Raw genomic sequence first — 5,853 nt, 5'->3', positions numbered from 1 at the left:
CGGGAGGAGGTCTCCGCCTCGCCCGACCTTAGGCTCCGGCCTCGGGAGGAGGTCTCTGCCTTGCCTGACCCCCGGACTCGGCCTCAACCCCGGTCTCAGGAGGAATCGCGTCCTCGCCCGACCCCGGCCTCGGCCTCAAGAGAAGTCTCTGCCTCGACCGACCTTGGGCTCAGACTGACCGCGCTAATAGGGGATGCATCATTTCCCTATTCCTAGCCTGCTCAGGCTACAAGGAACAAGACCGACGTCCCATCTGGCTTACCCCGGCGACGGGTAATGATGGTGCCCCGCGTGCACCATGACACCGGTGGCTCTCAGCCCCTTACGACAGCAAGGAGACGTCAGCAGGATCCTCGCCGTGCTGCCAGCTGTGCTCCTACAGGACTCAGGCGCTCCTCCTGCGGCCACGCCATCACATGTACAGGGCCCAAGCTCTCCCCCAATGGCCACGTTGGCATGTACACAGGGCTTAGGCACTCCACTGCCGGACACGTTAGCGCATAGCTATGCCCCCCGTTGTACGTCTGGACTCTCTCCTTGCCTCTATAAAAGGGAGGTCCAGGGCCACCCTGAGGGGGGTTCGCGCGGGGGAAGCGGCGGACGAACTCTGTGTCCCTCCCTCTCTCACGCGACGCGCTTGTAACCCCTACTGCGAGCGGCACCCCTGGTGCAGGATAATACAAGGCTTGTCCCACCTCTTGTGTTTCATCCCGTGCCAACCCATCTGGGCAGGGACATGCAGCGATTTCACTGGTCGGTCCAAGGGACCCCCCCGGGTCGAGACACCGACAGTTGGCGTGCCAGGTAGGGGCCTGTTGCGTGTTAACGAACACCTTCACGTTGAGATCCAGATGGGGAGTCTTCAGCAACCTCTCCAGCCCGGGACGGTGCTCCGCTTCGGGAGTCTCGAGTTCATGTCCCTCGACGGTAGCTACGACATGGTACTCCTCCCCCCGCGGCGTGACGACAACAACGGTCTCCGACTCGCGCGGCGGCGGTGAGCTCTACGACAGCATCTCCCCGCGGCAGAAGAGGAGCACTCCGGTCGTCCCCGCCACCCTCCTCGTCGGAGGAGGCGGAGACGAGGCAACCGTGGCCACGCAGGAAGCGACACCTTGTCGGCTGTCGCACCAGAGCGAGTCGACGACGCCGGCACTCCCCCGGGGGACATGTCGGACATTGTCCTCGCACCTGAGACGACGGCGGGTGTCACTTCCCCGCGACGTGTCAGCCCCAAGCGGACTGATGACGCCAGCACCCTCGCAAAGGACCTGGTGGGCGTTACCCTCGTACCTGAGATGACGGTGTGCTCCGCCCCCGACACGACTTCACCACCGTCCAACGACCAAGAGGTACCGTCCGTTTTCCATCCCGTACCTTTTCGGTTCAGCTTCAATCCACCTAGCGACCCCGCTATGGTGAGCGCCTTCGTAAAGGCGTATCCAAACCTTCCGGGGTACCACATGTGGTCGACCTGGGACCGACTAACAGCCATCTCAACCTTCGAACCGGTGGGTTCTGAGGAAGAGGATGACCCCGACTCCGGTTGGGATTTCTCTGCCCTCAATGACCCCGGTGCCATGCGGGGCTTCATGTCCGCATGTGACCACTGCCTCTCCGGTTGTTCTGACGATGGCCATGACCTTGACGATGAGGGTTACGGCCCAAGTCGCGAATGTTTCCACGTCGATCTGGGAGATCATAATGAAGGCAACCACCTCGGTATGCCAGACGTTGACGATCCCCCTGGGCCCGCATCTCGCGTTGACATCCCGCGGGAGCTAGCTGTGGTCCCAGTCCCTGCGGGGGGTCAGGACATACAGCTCGAGCAAATCCGTGAGATGCAGGCCTGGGTCAACGGGGAAGCAGTCCAGCTTGTACAGCTCCGACAGAACATCGAACAGGAGTGGGCAGGCCAGACACTCGCCGGATAAGCCTGTCACTGGCCCCAAGACATCCGGCGCCGTATCGTCAACAATGCTAGGGCGGCGCTGCCCCCGGCCGTCAGCGGGTCCGGCCAGGACCTAGCTGCAGCGGCAATGCTGCTTCGAGCCATGCCAGAGCCATCCACCACCGAGGGACGGCGTATCTAGGGTGAACTCAAGAATCTCCTAGAAGGCGCAGCGGTTCGACGAGCCGAGAGCTCCGCCTCCCGCAGGCGAGCGGAACCCTCGGAGCATCACGCGGTGTCCTCCCGGCGCAATCGGGAAGCCTCGGTCCACCCCAAGCATACGCGAGACGAGGCGCCCGCCGCCCGGGAACACCTCGGCAACGAGCACCACCATCTCGACCATCGAGCCCGCCTCGACGAGAAGGTGCGCCGAGGCTACCATCCCAGGCGTGGGGGACGCTGCAACAGTGAGGAGGATCGCAGTCCTTCGCCCGAACCACCCGGTCCGCGAGTCTTTAGCCGAGCCATACGACGAGCGTCGTTCCCTGCCCGTTTCCAAGTCCCGACTACCATCACCAAGTACTCGGGGGAGACAAGGCCGGAGCTGTGGCTCGCAGACTACCGACTAGCATGCCAGTTGGGAGGGGCAGATGATGACAACCTCATCATCCGTAATCTACCCCTTTTCCTCTCCGACGCCGCCCGAGCCTGGCTGGAGCATCTGCCTCCTGCGCAGATCTCCGACTGGGACGATCTGGTCAAAGCTTTCGCGGGAAACTTCCAAGGGACGTACGTGCACCCTGGGAACTCGTGGGACCTCCGAAGCTGCCGCCAGCAGCCAGGGGAGTCCCTCCAAGAGTACATCTGGCTGTTTTCAAAGAAGCGCACCGAGCTGCCCAACGTTACTGACTCGGATGTCATCGGGGCTTTCCTTGCCGGCACCACTTGCCGAGACCTGGTGAGCAAACTGGGGCGCAAGACTCCCATCCGTGCGAGCGAACTGATGGACGTCGCCACCAAGTTCACCTCGGGTCAAGAGGCGGTCGAAGCCATCTTCCGAAAGGACAAGCAGCCTCAGGGAGAGCCGAAGACAGATGCCCCTGAGGCGTGCGCCTAGCGGGGCACGAAGAAGAAGGCTAAAAACAAGTCGCGAGCGAAGCGCGACGCCGTAGACGTGAATCTCATCGCTGCGGCCGAGCACAGGAACCCTCGGAAACCTCCTAGAGGGGACGGCGCGTTCGACAAGATGCTCAAAGAGCCGTGCCCCTATCACCAGGGGCCCGTCAAGCACACCCTCGAAGAATGTGTCATGCTCCAGCGCTACTTCCATAAGACCGGGCCCCCGACGGAGGATGGCAAGGGCCATGACAACGACAAGAAGGAGGGCGGCAAGGAAGAGGGATTCCTGGAAGTCCATAACTGCTTCATGATCTACGGCGGGCAGGCGGCGAACGCCTCGGCTCGGCACCGCAAGCAGGAGCGCCGGGAAGTCTGCTTGGTGAAGGTGGCGGTGCCAGTCTACCTAGACTGGTCCAACAAGCCTATCACCTTCGACCAAGGCAACCACCCCGACTTCGTGCCAAGCCCAGGAAGGTACTCGCTCGTCGTCGATCCGATCATCGGCAATGTTAGGCTCTCCAAGGTCCTCATGGACGGAGGCAGCAGCCTTAACATCATCTACGCCGAGACCCTGGAACTCTTAGGGGTTGATCGGTCCGAAGTCCGGGCCGGTGCGGCACCCTTCGACGGGATCGCACCCGGGAAGCAAATCCTACCCCTCGGACGGATCGACTTACCCGTCTGCTTTAGAACTCCCTCTAACTTCCGAAAGGAAGCTCTCACCTTTGAGGTCGTCAGGTTCCGAGGAACCTAGCATGCGGTGTTGGGAAGACCATGCTACGCCAAGTTTATGGCCATCCCCAACTACACCTACCTCAAGCTCAAGATGCCGGGCCCGAATGGGATCATCACCGTCGGATCCACTTACCGCCACGCGTACGAATGCGACGTGGAGTGCGTGGAGTACGCCGAGGCTCTCGCCGAGTCCGAGGCCCTCATCACCGACCTGGAACGCCTCTCCAAGGAGGCGCCCGACGCGAAGCGGCACGCCGGCAACTTCGAACCAGTTGAGGCGGTCAAGTCCGTCTCTCTCGACCCCAGCAACGACGCCAGCAAGCAAGTTTGGATCGGCTCCGAGCTCGACCCCAAATAGGAAGCAGTGCTCGTCGACTTTCTCTGCGCAAACGCTGAAGTCTTTGCGTGGAGTCCCTCGGACATGCCTGGCATACCGAGGGATGTCGCCGAGCACTCACTGGACATCAGAGCTGGAGCCCGACCCGTGAAGCAAACCCTACACCGTTTTGACGAAGAAAAGCGCAGGGCCATAGGCGAGGAGATCCACAAGCTACTCGCGGCAGGGTTTATCAAAGAGGTATTCCATCCCGAATGGTTAGCTAACCCTGTTCTTGTAAGGAAGAAGGATGGGAAATGGAGGATGTGTGTAGACTACACTGGTCTAAACAAAGCATGTCCGAAAGTTCCCTACCCTCTACCTCGCATCGATCAAATCATGGACTCCACTGCAGGGTGCGAAACCCTGTCATTCCTCGATGCCTACTCGGGCTATCACCAAATCAAGATGAAAGAGTCCGACCAGCTCGCGACTTCTTTCATCACACCTTTTGGCATGTAGTGTTACACTACAATGCAATTTGGGTTGAGGAATGCAGGCGCCACTTACCAGAGGTGCATGAACCACGTGTTCGGAGAACACATCAGTAGAACGGTCAAGGCTTACGTCGATGACATCATTGTCAAGACGAAGAGAGCCTTCGACCTCCTCTCTGACCTTGAAACGACATTCAAGTGCCTGAGAGCGAAAGGCGTGAAACTCAATCCCGAGAAGTGTGTCTTCGGAGTCCCCCGAGGCATGCTCCTTGGATTCATCCTCTCCGAGCGGGGCATCGAGGCCAACCCGAAGAAAATCGCGGCCATCACCAACATGGGACCGATCAAAGATTTGAAAGGAGTACAGAGGGTCATGGGATGCCTTGCGGCTCTGAGCCGCTTCATCTCACGCCTTGGTGAGAAAGGCTTGCCTCTGTACCGCCTCTTAAGGAGGGTCGAGTGCTTCACTTGGACCCTCGAGGCCGAGGAAGCCCTCGGAAACCTTAAGGCGCTCCTTACGAACACACCCATCCTGGTGCCCCCCGCCGCAGGAGAAGCCCTCTTGATCTACGTAGCCGCGACTACTCAGGTGGTCAGCGCTGCGATCGTAGTCGAGAGATGAGAAGAAGGGCATGCACTGCCCGTCCAGAGGCCAGTCTACTTCATCAGCGAAGTGCTCTCCGAGACCAAAGTCCGCTACCCACAGATCCAGAAGCTGCTCTACGCAGTGATCCTGACACGGTGAAAGTTGCGACACTACTTCGAGTCTCATCTGGTAACTGTGGTGTCATCCTTCCCCGTGGGGGAGATCATCCAGTGCCGTGAGGCCTCGGGTAGGATAGCAAAGTGGGCGGTGGAGCTTATGGGCGAAACGCTATCATTCGCTCCTCGGAAGGCCATAAAATCCCAGGTCTTGGCAGACTTCCTGGCTGAGTGGACTGACACCCAGTTACTGACAACTCCAATCCAGCCTGAGCTCTGGACCATGTACTTCAATGGGTCACTGAAAGCTCTCTTGTGAGTTTTGGTGTTTGGATGACAACTCAATTAAAGGACTAACAAGTGTACTAAGTGTTGAACAGGTGCTTAAAGTAAAGCCTACAGGGTTCAACACAAGTGAACAAATGTGATGGTCCAAGAACTGAATTATGGATACATAATGGACATCACAAGTAAGATGGACATTGCAAAAGTGAGACTCGGGTGCGTAGCTCAGAGACAACTGATCAAGCCAAGGACGGAGGCAAGAAGAGCTTCGAGGTACCAAGTGCACAGGAGAAGGTCAAGGAGGCTGA

The sequence above is a fragment of the Zea mays genome, chromosome 1 (genome assembly GCF_902167145.1).
Source record: "Zea mays cultivar B73 chromosome 1, Zm-B73-REFERENCE-NAM-5.0, whole genome shotgun sequence".
Taxonomy (NCBI): Eukaryota; Viridiplantae; Streptophyta; class Magnoliopsida; order Poales; family Poaceae; genus Zea; species Zea mays.
The sequence above is the reverse complement of the archived record's forward strand: the minus strand, read 5'-3'. Positions refer to the sequence as shown.